Genomic DNA, 12,879 nt, shown 5'->3' on the forward strand with positions numbered 1-12,879 from the left:
AAAAACCCTAAAAACTACTGTTCGCCTCCCACCATCAAACCCCATCAATACCCACATGTTTCCACTTCTCAAAATTTTTATTTCTTTTATTTATGGTTTGAAAAGCCAAAGCAGTAGAGAGGAAAGGGCATGAAAAAAGGAAAAGAAATTGACTGTTAGAGGGAGGTTGAGGGGGGAATTGTTGGGTGCTTGGTTTATAGTTACTGCTAATTTTTTTCTGATAATTACTTTGGTAGGATTGATTACCTTGAGAAGAACAAGATGGTAATGCTAGAAGATTTAGTTATTTATCAAAATCAATAAACTTACTATAAGCACTCTCTCTGTTGTCTGCACTTTAACTAGAATAAAGTTTATGACGTAGTAAAGATTTTGTTTATATACATATATGTATATATTTATGTAAATTCAACTGCCTTATGACTCATATTTAATATTGGAACTCATATCATTCTTCCTATCAAGTGTTCAGAATTCAATTTCTTTTATCTTTCATCTTACAAATTAAGAGGAAGCTGCCGAAAGTTAATCGGTCTCTGGCAGCCCGACTTCTTGAGGAGGATGAAGAGTTGAATGAGATTTAGGGAAGTGATGATGCAGATGTTCAGAAAACATCAAAGAATAAGAAAGGTCTCACGAGTGAAGTTCTCAAAGATATGAGGTTTACAACTATGTTTGAAAATAAGGTATTTCATAGAGGTTCTGTTTATGCAAAAAACTTGCTTTTCTTGATTGCTGCTGTTAGTTATAATCAACCATGTAATACCTTGTTCCCAGGGATTTGTGAAATAGTTGGAACTTTAATAACCCCTGGACAGTAATTAATATAGAGACATGTGAAAATGCACAAGAAATTATAATCATTATAGCGCAAAGAATCAATTTTTAGAGCAATGAGATACAGATATATCGACTGGTCATGGCATGAGTATTAACCACCTTTATCCTCTGAAATTTAGGCTACATCATTGGGATATCTCTCAAAATGGCGTGACAACCTTTTGAATAGTACACGAATGTATTGGGTGGATTTTGTTTGATGATTAGTGTAGAAAGATTCATTAATGATGATGGCATCACTGTTTGACTCGTACTGACAACATATGTATTGGAATTTGTTTATGTCCAAACAGCAGCCAAATTACGTCGTTTCTTGACACCGCTTGCAGGAGTTTGAGGTTGATGAATTCTCGAACAAATACCTGGCTTTGCACCCAATGACATCAACAACAAAAAAAGGCATCTTTACTGGAGGAGCATTTTGAAGCTGTTGAAGAAGAGGATGAAAAGGCTATTGGTGGTTCTGATGCATCATCAGCGAGTGAATTGTGAGACGATGAGCATGAAAACACAAAGGCCAAATCCAAGAACAAAGTACAAGCTCCTAGGTGAGACACATGTTTTCATTCGGACAGCAGGAACAAAATTTCGTTCTTTGTGCATGCAGAAGTCATCACAGAAAAACAAGTTCAGAATGCACATTTACCTAATCAAGTCTTCAATATCTTGTCAAATCTGCAGATTTTTCGAAGTGAAGGATAAATGGCAAAACAAGGATTTTCTAAAAACCCCTCAAAAACAGAGAGGAAAAACCAACAGAGGGGTTAGGGTTCAGTACCAGTGGTAGAGGGTTTATTACTCCGGTTGATGGAAGCGAAGATGTGTTTCTTTCATCAATCAGCACACCCAGGAGAAGCGGTGTTGGAGGTGGATGCTACACAAAAATCCAAGAAAGTAAACCCCACTGGTAAAAACCCTCAAAACTATTGTTCGCCTCCCACCATCAAACCCCATCCATACCCACATGTTTCCACTTCTACAAATTTTTATTTGTTTTATTTAGGGTTTGAAAAGCCAAAGCCGTAGAGAGGAAAGGGCATCAAAAAAGGAAAAGAAATTGACTGTTATAGGGTAGTTGAGGGGGGAATTGTTGGTTGCTTGGTTTACAGTTACTGCTAATTTTTTTCTGATAATTACTTTGGTAGGATTGATTACTTGAGAAGAACAAGATGGTAATGCTAGATGATTTAGTTATTGATCAAAATCAATAAACTTACTATAAGCACTCTCTCTGTGGTCTGCACTTTGACTTGAATAAAGTTTATGACGTAGTAAAGATTATATTTATATACATATATGTATATATTTATGTAAATTCAACTGCCTTATGACTCATATTTAATATTGGAACTCATATCATTCTTCCTATCAAGTGTTCAGAATTCAATTTCTTTTATCTTTCATCTTACAAATTAAGAGGAAGCTGCCGAAAGTTAATCGGTCTCTGGCAGCCCGACTTCTTGAGGAGGATGAAGAGTTGAATGAGATTTAGGGAAGTGATAATGCAGATGTTCAGAAAACATCAAAGAATAAGAAAGGTCTCACGAGTGAAGTTCTCAAAGATATGAGGTTTACAACTATGTTTGAAAATAAGGTATTTCATAGAGGTTCTGTTTATGCAAAAAACTTGCTTTTCTTGATTGCTGCTGTTAGTTATAATCAACCATGTAATACCTTGTTCCCAGGAATTTGTGAAATAGTTGGAATTTTAATAACCCTTGGACAGTAATTAATATAGAGACATGTGAAAATGCACAAGAAATTATAATCATTATAGCGCAAAGAATCAATTTTTAGAGCAATGAGATACAGATATATCGGCTGGTCATGGCTTGAGTATTAACCACCTTTATCCTCTGAAATTTAGGCTACATCATTGGGATATCTCTCAAAATGGCGTGACAACCTTTTGAATAGTACACGAATGTATTGGGTGGATTTTGTTTGATGATTAGTGTAGAAAGATTCATTAATGATGATGGCATCACTGTTTGACTCGTACGGACAACATATGTATTGGAATTTGTTTATGTCCAAACAGCAGCTAAATTACGTTGTTTCTTGACACCGCTTGCAGGACTTTGAGGTTGATGAATTCTCAAACGAATACCTGGCTTTGCACCCAATGCCATCAACAACAAAAAAAGGCATCATTGTTGGAGGAGCAGTTTGAAGCTGTGGAAGATGAGGATGAAAAGGCTATTGGTAGTTCTGATGTATCATCAGGGAGTGAATTGTGAGACGATGAACATGAAAACACAAAGGCCAAATCCAAGAAGAAAATACAAGCTCCTAGGTGAGACACATGTTTTCATTCGGACAGCAGGAGCAAAATTTCGTTCTTTGTGCATGCAGAAGTCATCACATAAAAACAAGTTCAGAATGCACATTTACGTAATCAAGTCTTCAGTATCTTGTCATATCTGCAGATTTTTCGAAGTGAAGGATAAATGGCAAACGAAGGATTTTCTAAAAACCCCTCAAAAACAGAGTGGAAAAACCAATAGAGGGGTTGGGGTTTAATACCAATGGCGGAGGGTTTATTACTCCGGTTGATGGAAGCGAAGATGTGTTTCTTTCATGAATCAGCACACCCAGGAGAAGCGGTGTTGGAGGTGGATGCGACACAAAAATCCAAGAAAGTAAACCCCACTGGTAAAAACCCTAAAAACTACTGTTCGCCTCCCACCATCAAACCCCATCAATACCCACATGTTTCCACTTCTCAAAATTTTTATTTCTTTTATTTATGGTTTGAAAAACCAAAGCAGTAGAGAGGAAAGGGCATGAAAAAAGGAAAAGAAATTGACTGTTAGAGGGAGGTTGAGGGGGGAATTGTTGGGTGCTTGGTTTACAGTTACTGCTAATTTTTTTCTGATAATTACTTTGGTAGGATTGATTACCTTGAGAAGAACAAGATGGTAATGCTAGAAGATTTAGTTATTTATCAAAATCAATAAACTTACTATAAGCACTCTCTCTGTTGTCTGCACTTTAACTAGAATAAAGTTTATGACGTAGTAAAGATTTTGTTTATATACATATATGTATATATTTATGTAAATTCAACTGCCTTATGACTCATATTTAATATTGGAACTCATATCATTCTTCCTATCAAGTGTTCAGAATTCAATTTCTTTTATCTTTCATCTTACAAATTAAGAGGAAGCTGCCGAAAGTTAATCGGTCTCTGGCAGCCCGACTTCTTGAGGAGGATGAAGAGTTGAATGAGATTTAGGGAAGTGATGATGCAGATGTTCAGAAAACATCAAAGAATAAGAAAGGTCTCACGAGTGAAGTTCTCAAAGATATGAGGTTTACAACTATGTTTGAAAATAAGGTATTTCATAGAGGTTCTGTTTATGCAAAAAACTTGCTTTTCTTGATTGCTGCTGTTAGTTATAATCAACCATGTAATACCTTGTTCCCAGGGATTTGTGAAATAGTTGGAACTTTAATAACCCCTGGACAGTAATTAATATAGAGACATGTGAAAATGCACAAGAAATTATAATCATTATAGCGCAAAGAATCAATTTTTAGAGCAATGAGATACAGATATATCGACTAGTCATGGCATGAGTATTAACCACCTTTATCCTCTGAAATTTAGGCTACATCATTGGGATATCTCTCAAAATGGCGTGACAACCTTTTGAATAGTACACGAATGTATTGGGTGGATTTTGTTTGATGATTAGTGTAGAAAGATTCATTAATGATGATGGCATCACTGTTTGACTCGTACTGACAACATATGTATTGGAATTTGTTTATGTCCAAACAGCAGCCAAATTACGTCGTTTCTTGACACCGCTTGCAGGAGTTTGAGGTTGATGAATTCTCGAACAAATACCTGGCTTTGCACCCAATGACATCAACAACAAAAAAAGGCATCTTTATTGGAGGAGCATTTTGAAGCTGTTGAAGAAGAGGATGAAAAGGCTATTGGTGGTTCTGATGCATCATCAGCGAGTGAATTGTGAGACGATGAGCATGAAAACACAAAGGCCAAATCCAAGAACAAAGTACAAGCTCCTAGGTGAGACACATGTTTTCATTCGGACAGCAGGAGCAAAATTTCGTTCTTTGTGCATGCAGAAGTCATCACATAAAAACAAGTTCAGAATGCACATTTACGTAATCAAGTCTTCAGTATCTTGTCATATCTGCAGATTTTTCGAAGTGAAAGATAATTGACAAAAGAAGGATTTTCTAAAAACCCCTCAAAAACAGAGAGGAAAAACCAACAGAGGGGTTGGGGTTTAATACCACTGGCGGAGGCTTTATTACTCCGGTTGATGTAAGCGAAGATGTGTTTCTTTCATCAATACAGCCAGGAGAAACGGTGTTGGAGGTGGATGCGACACAAAAATCCAAGAAAGTAAACCCCATTGGTATAAACCCTAAAAACTACTGTTCGCCTCCCACCATCAAACCCCATCCATACCCACATGTTTCCAATTCTCAAAACTTTTATTTCTTTTATTTATGGTTTGAAAAGTCAAAGCAGTAGAGAGGAAAGGGCATGAAAAAAGGAAAAGAAATTGACTGTTAGAGGGAGGTTGAGGGGGGAATGTTTGGGTGCTTGGTTGACAGTTACTGCTAATTTTTTTCTGATAATTACTTTGGTAGGATTGATTACCTTGAGAAGAACAAGATGATAATGCTAGAAGATTTAGTTATTTATCAAAATCAATAAACTTACTATAAGCACTCTCTCTGTTGTCTGCACTTTAACTTGAATAAAGTTTATGACGTAGTAAAGATTTTGTTTATATACATATATGTATATATTTATGTAAATTCAACTGCCTTATGACTCATATTTAATATTGGAACTCATATCATTCTTCCTATCAAGTGTTCAGAATTCAATTTCTTTTATCTTTCATCTTACAAATTAAGAGGAAGCTGCCGAAAGTTAATCGGTCTCTGGCAGCCCGACTTCTTGAGAAGGATGAAGAGTTGAATGAGATTTAGGGAAGTGATGATGCAGATGTTCAGAAAACATCAAACAATAAGAAAGGTCTCACGAGTGAAGTTCTCAAAGATATGAGGTTTACAACTATGTTTGAAAATAAGGTATTTCATAGAGGTTCTGTTTATGCAAAAAAACTTACTTTTCTTGATTGCTGCTGTTAGTTATAATCAACCATGTAATACCTTGTTCCCAGGAATTTGTGAAATAGTTGGAATTTTAATAACCCCTGGACAGTAATTAATATAGAGACATGTGAAAATGCACAAGAAATTATAATCATTATAGCGCAAAGAATCAATTTTTAGAGCAATGAGATACAGATATATCGGCTGGTCAAGGCTTCAGTATTAACCACCTTTATCCTCTGAAATTTAGGCTACATCATTGGGATATCTCTCAAAATGGCGTGACAACCTTTTGAATAGTACACGAATGCATTGGGTGGATTTTGTTTGATGATTAGTGTAGAAAGATTCATTAATGATGATGGCATCACTGTTTGACTCGTACTGACAACATATGTATTGGAATTTGTTTATCTCCAAACAGCAGCCAAATTACGTCGTTTCTTGACACCGCTTGCAGGAGTTTGAGGTTGATGAATTCTCGAACAAATACCTGGCTTTGCACCCAATGACATCAACAACAAAAAAAGGCATCTTTACTGGAGGAGCATTTTGAAGCTGTTGAAGAAGAGGATGAAAAGGCTATTGGTGGTTCTGATGCATCATCAGCGAGTGAATTGTGAGACGATGAGCATGAAAACACAAAGGCCAAATCCAAGAACAAAGTACAAGCTCCTAGGTGAGACACATGTTTTCATTCGGACAGCAGGAGCAAAATTTCGTTCTTTGTGCATGCAGAAGTCATCACATAAAAACAAGTTCAGAATGCACATTTACGTAATCAAGTCTTCAGTATCTTGTCATATCTGCAGATTTTTCGAAGTGAAAGATAATTGACAAAAGAAGGATTTTCTAAAAACCCCTCAAAAACAGAGAGGAAAAACCAACAGAGGGGTTGGGGTTTAATACCACTGGCGGAGGCTTTATTACTCCGGTTGATGTAAGCGAAGATGTGTTTCATTCATCAATACAGCCAGGAGAAACGGTGTTGGAGGTGGATGCGACACAAAAATCCAAGAAAGTAAACCCCATTGGTATAAACCCTAAAAACTACTGTTCGCCTCCCACCATCAAACCCCATCCATACCCACATGTTTCCAATTCTCAAAACTTTTATTTCTTTTATTTATGGTTTGAAAAGTCAAAGCAGTAGAGAGGAAAGGGCATGAAAAAAGGAAAAGAAATTGACTGTTAGAGGGAGGTTGAGGGGGGAATGTTTGGGTGCTTGGTTGACAGTTACTGCTAATTTTTTTCTGATAATTACTTTGGTAGGATTGATTACCTTGAGAAGAACAAGATGATAATGCTAGAAGATTTAGTTATTTATCAAAATCAATAAACTTACTATAAGCACTCTCTCTGTTGTCTGCACTTTAACTTGAATAAAGTTTATGACGTAGTAAAGATTTTGTTTATATACATATATGTATATATTTATGTAAATTCAACTGCCTTATGACTCATATTTAATATTGGAACTCATATCATTCTTCCTATCAAGTGTTCAGAATTCAATTTCTTTTATCTTTCATCTTACAAATTAAGAGGAAGCTGCCGAAAGTTAATCGGTCTCTGGCAGCCCGACTTCTTGAGAAGGATGAAGAGTTGAATGAGATTTAGGGAAGTGATGATGCAGATGTTCAGAAAACATCAAACAATAAGAAAGGTCTCACGAGTGAAGTTCTCAAAGATATGAGGTTTACAACTATGTTTGAAAATAAGGTATTTCATAGAGGTTCTGTTTATGCAAAAAAACTTACTTTTCTTGATTGCTGCTGTTAGTTATAATCAACCATGTAATACCTTGTTCCCAGGAATTTGTGAAATAGTTGGAATTTTAATAACCCCTGGACAGTAATTAATATAGAGACATGTGAAAATGCACAAGAAATTATAATCATTATAGCGCAAAGAATCAATTTTTAGAGCAATGAGATACAGATATATCGGCTGGTCAAGGCTTCAGTATTAACCACCTTTATCCTCTGAAATTTAGGCTACATCATTGGGATATCTCTCAAAATGGCGTGACAACCTTTTGAATAGTACACGAATGCATTGGGTGGATTTTGTTTGATGATTAGTGTAGAAAGATTCATTAATGATGATGGCATCACTGTTTGACTCGTACTGACAACATATGTATTGGAATTTGTTTATCTCCAAACAGCAGCCAAATTACGTCGTTTCTTGACACCGCTTGCAGGAGTTTGAGGTTGATGAATTCTCGAACAAATACCTGGCTTTGCACCCAATGACATCAACAACAAAAAAAGGCATCTTTACTGGAGGAGCATTTTGAAGCTGTTGAAGAAGAGGATGAAAAGGCTATTGGTGGTTCTGATGCATCATCAGCGAGTGAATTGTGAGACGATGAGCATGAAAACACAAAGGCCAAATCCAAGAACAAAGTACAAGCTCCTAGGTGAGACACATGTTTTCATTCGGACAGCAGGAGCAAAATTTCGTTCTTTGTGCATGCAGAAGTCATCACATAAAAACAAGTTCAGAATGCACATTTACGTAATCAAGTCTTCAGTATCTTGTCATATCTGCAGATTTTTCGAAGTGAAAGATAATTGACAAAAGAAGGATTTTCTAATAACCCCTCAAAAACAGAGAGGAAAAACCAACAGAGGGGTTGGGGTTTAATACCACTGGCGGAGGCTTTATTACTCCGGTTGATGTAAGCGAAGATGTGTTTCATTCATCAATACAGCCAGGAGAAACGGTGTTGGAGGTGGATGCGACACAAAAATCCAAGAAAGTAAACCCCATTGGTATAAACCCTAAAAACTACTGTTCGCCTCCCACCATCAAACCCCATCCATACCCACATGTTTCCAATTCTCAAAACTTTTATTTCTTTTATTTATGGTTTGAAAAGTCAAAGCAGTAGAGAGGAAAGGGCATGAAAAAAGGAAAAGAAATTGACTGTTAGAGGGAGGTTGAGGGGGGAATGTTTGGGTGCTTGGTTGACAGTTACTGCTAATTTTTTTCTGATAATTACTTTGGTAGGATTGATTACCTTGAGAAGAACAAGATGATAATGCTAGAAGATTTAGTTATTTATCAAAATCAATAAACTTACTATAAGCACTCTCTCTGTTGTCTGCACTTTAACTTGAATAAAGTTTATGACGTAGTAAAGATTTTGTTTATATACATATATGTATATATTTATGTAAATTCAACTGCCTTATGACTCATATTTAATATTGGAACTCATATCATTCTTCCTATCAAGTGTTCAGAATTCAATTTCTTTTATCTTTCATCTTACAAATTAAGAGGAAGCTGCCGAAAGTTAATCGGTCTCTGGCAGCCCGACTTCTTGAGAAGGATGAAGAGTTGAATGAGATTTAGGGAAGTGATGATGCAGATGTTCAGAAAACATCAAACAATAAGAAAGGTCTCACGAGTGAAGTTCTCAAAGATATGAGGTTTACAACTATGTTTGAAAATAAGGTATTTCATAGAGGTTCTGTTTATGCAAAAAAACTTACTTTTCTTGATTGCTGCTGTTAGTTATAATCAACCATGTAATACCTTGTTCCCAGGAATTTGTGAAATAGTTGGAATTTTAATAACCCCTGGACAGTAATTAATATAGAGACATGTGAAAATGCACAAGAAATTATAATCATTATAGCGCAAAGAATCAATTTTTAGAGCAATGAGATACAGATATATCGACTAGTCATGGCATGAGTATTAACCACCTTTATCCTCTGAAACTTAGGCTACATCATTGGGATATCTCTCAAAATGGCGTGACAACCTTTTGAATAGTACACGAACGTATTGAGTGGATTTTGTTGCATAATTAGTGTAGAAAGATTCATTAATGATGATGGCATCACTGTTTGACTCGTACTGACAACATATGTATTGGAATTTGTTTATGTCCAAACAGCAGCCAAATTACGTTGTTTCTTGACACCGCTTGCAGGACTTTGAGGTTGATGAATTCTCAAACGAATACCTGGCTTTGCACCCAATGCCATCAACAACAAAAAAAGGCATCTTTGTTGGAGGAGCAGTTTGAAGCTGTGGAAGATGAGGATGAAAAGGCTATTGGTAGTTCTGATGTATCATCAGCGAGTGAATTGTGAGACGATGAGCATGAAAACACAAAGGCCAAATCCAAGAAGAAAATACAAGCTCCTAGGTGAGACACATGTTCTCATTCAGACAGCAGGAGCAAAATTTCGTTCTTTGTGCATGCAGAAGACATCACATAAAAACAAGTTCAGAATGCACATTTACGTAATAAAGTCTTCAGTATCTTGTCATATCTGCAGATTTTTCGAAGTGAAGGATAAATGGCAAACGAAAGATTTTCTAAAAACTCCTAAAAAATAGAGTGGAAAAACCAACAGAGGGGTTGGGGTTTAATACCACTGGCGGAGGGTTTATTACTCCGGTTGATGGAAGCGAAGATGTGTTTCTTTCATCAATCAGCACACCCAGGAGAAGCGGTGTTGGAGGTGGATGCGACACAAAAATCCAAGAAAGTAAACCCCACTGGTAAAAACCCTAAAAACTACTGTTCGCCTCCCACCATCAAACCCCATCAATACCCACATGTTTCCACTTCTCAAAATTTTTATTTCTTTTATTTATGGTTTGAAAAGCCAACGCAGTAGAGAGGAAAGGGCATGAAAAAAGGAAAAGAAATTGACTGTTAGAGGGAGGTTGAGGGGGGAATTGTTGGGTGCTTGGTTTACAGTTACTGCTAATTTTTTCCTGATAATTACTTTGGTAGGATTGATTACCTTGAGAAAAACAAGATGGTAATGCTAGAAGATTTAGTTATTTATCAAAATCAATAAACTTACTATAAGCACTCTCTCTGTTGTCTGCACTTTAACTTGAATAAAGTTTATGACGTAGTAAAGATTTTGTTTATATACATATATGTATATATTTATGTAAATTCAACTGCCTTATGACTCATATTTAATATTGGAACTCATATCATTCTTCCTATCAAGTGTTCAGAATTCAATTTCTTTTATCTTTCATCTTACAAATTAAGAGGAAGCTGCCGAAAGTTAATCGGTCTCTGGCAGCCCGACTTCTTGAGGAGGATGACGAGTTGAATGAGATTTAGGGAATTGATGATACAGATGTACAGAAAACATCAAAGAATAAGAAAGGTCTCACGAGTGAAGTTCTCAAAGATATGAGGTTTACAACTATGTTTGAAAATAAGGTATTTCATAGAGGTTCTGTTTATACAAAAAACTTGCTTTTCTTGATTGTTGCTGTTAGCTATAATCAACCATGTAACACCTTGTTCCCAGGGATTTGTGAAATAGTTGGAACTTTAATAACCCCTGGACAGTAATTAATATAGAGACATGTGAAAATGCACAAGAAATTATAATCATTATAGCGCAAAGAATCAATTTTTAGAGCAATGAGATACAGATATATCGGCTGGTCATGGCTTGAGTATTAACCACCTTTATCGTCTGAAACTTAGGCTACATCATTGGGATATCTCTCAAAATGGCGTGACAACCTTTTGAATAGTACACGAACGTATTGGGTGGATTTTGTTGCATAATTAGTGTAGAAAGATTCATTAATGATGATGGCATCACTGTTTGACTCGTACTGACAACATATGTATTGGAATTTGTTTATCTCCAAACAGCAGCCAAATTACGTCGTTTCTTGACACCGCTTGCAGGACTTTGAGGTTGATGAATTATCAAACGAATACCTAACGTTGCACCCAATGCCATCAACAACAAAAAAAGGCATCTTTGTTGGAGGAGCAGTTTGAAGCTGTGGAAGATGAGGATGAAAAGGCTATCGGTAGTTCTGATGTATCATCAGTGAGTGAATTGTGAGACGATGAGCATGAAAACACAAAGGCCAAATCCAAGAAGAAAATACAAGCTCCTAGGTGAGACACATGTTTTCATTCGGACAGCAGGTGCAAAATTTCGTTCTTTGTGCATGCAGAAGTCATCACATAAAAACAAGTTCAGAATGCACATTTACGTAATCAAGTCTTCAGTATCTTTTCATATCTGCAGATTTTTCGAAGTGAAGGATAAATGGCAAAAGAAGGATTTTCTAAAAACCCCTCAAAAACAGAGAGGAAAAACCAACAGAGGGGTTGGGGTTTAATACCACTGGCGGAGGGTTTATTACTCCGGTTGATGGAAGCGATGATGTGTTTCTTTCATCAATCAGCACACCCAGGAGAAGCGGTGTTGGAGGTGGATGCGACACAAAAATCCAAGAAAGTAAACCCCACTGGTAAAAACCCTAAAAACTACTGTTCTCCTCCCACCATTAAACCCCATCAATACCCACATGTTTCCACATCTCAAAATTCTTATTTCTTTTATTTAGGGTTTGAAAAGCCAAAGCAGTAGAGAGGAAAGGGCATGAAAAAAGGAAAAGAAATTGACTGCTACAGGGAGGTTGAGGGGGGAATTGTTGGGTGCTTGGTTTACAGTTACTGCTAATTTTTTTCTGATAATTACTTTGGTAGGATTGATTACCTTGAGAAGAACAAGATGGTAATGCTAGAAGATTTAGTTATTTATCAAAATCAATAAACTTACTATAAGCACTCTCTCTGTTGTCTGCACTTTAACTTGAATAAAGTTTATGACGTAGTAAAGATTTTGTTTCTATACATATATGTATATATTCATGTAAATTCAACTGCCTTATGACACATATTTAATATTGGAACTCATATCATTCTTCCTATCAAGTGTTCAGAATTCAATTTCTTTTATCTTTCATCTTACAAATTAAGAGGAAGCTGCCGAAAGTTAATCGGTCTCTGGCAGCCCGACTTCTTGAGGAGGATGACGAGTTGAATGAGATTTAGGGAATTGATGATACAGATGTACAGAAAACATCAAAGAATAAGAAAGGTCTCACGAGTGAAGT

At 36.3% G+C, this 12,879-nt stretch overlaps 1 long non-coding RNA gene across 7 annotated transcripts in view; it reads left to right on the forward strand.

Moving 5' to 3' along the window:
* LOC148787165 (uncharacterized) overlaps positions 1–12,414 on the forward strand; it is a 35,775-nt gene extending 23,361 nt beyond the window's left edge. The window contains exons 6-12 of one of the 7 annotated variants that reach the window (XR_016066779.1): positions 1,170–1,388; positions 4,667–4,885; positions 5,019–5,240; positions 6,413–6,631; positions 8,159–8,377; positions 11,654–11,872; positions 12,006–12,414. This is a non-coding gene — a long non-coding RNA (uncharacterized LOC148787165). Of the gene's footprint in view, positions 1–1,169; positions 1,389–1,521; positions 2,071–4,666; positions 4,886–5,018; positions 5,241–6,412; positions 6,632–6,764; positions 7,417–8,158; positions 8,378–8,510; positions 9,155–9,277; positions 9,404–11,653; positions 11,873–12,005 lie in introns of those variants that run through there. The other 6 variants (XR_016066777.1, XR_016066776.1, XR_016066782.1 and 3 more) reach the window with 6 other exon arrangements.
* The last annotated feature ends 465 nt before the right edge of the window (positions 12,415–12,879 follow it).

Source organism: Sesamum indicum, linkage group LG8 (assembly GCF_026168435.1).
Source record: "Sesamum indicum cultivar Baizhima isolate 11 linkage group LG8, ASM2616843v1, whole genome shotgun sequence".
NCBI classification, from domain to species: domain Eukaryota; kingdom Viridiplantae; phylum Streptophyta; class Magnoliopsida; order Lamiales; family Pedaliaceae; genus Sesamum; species Sesamum indicum.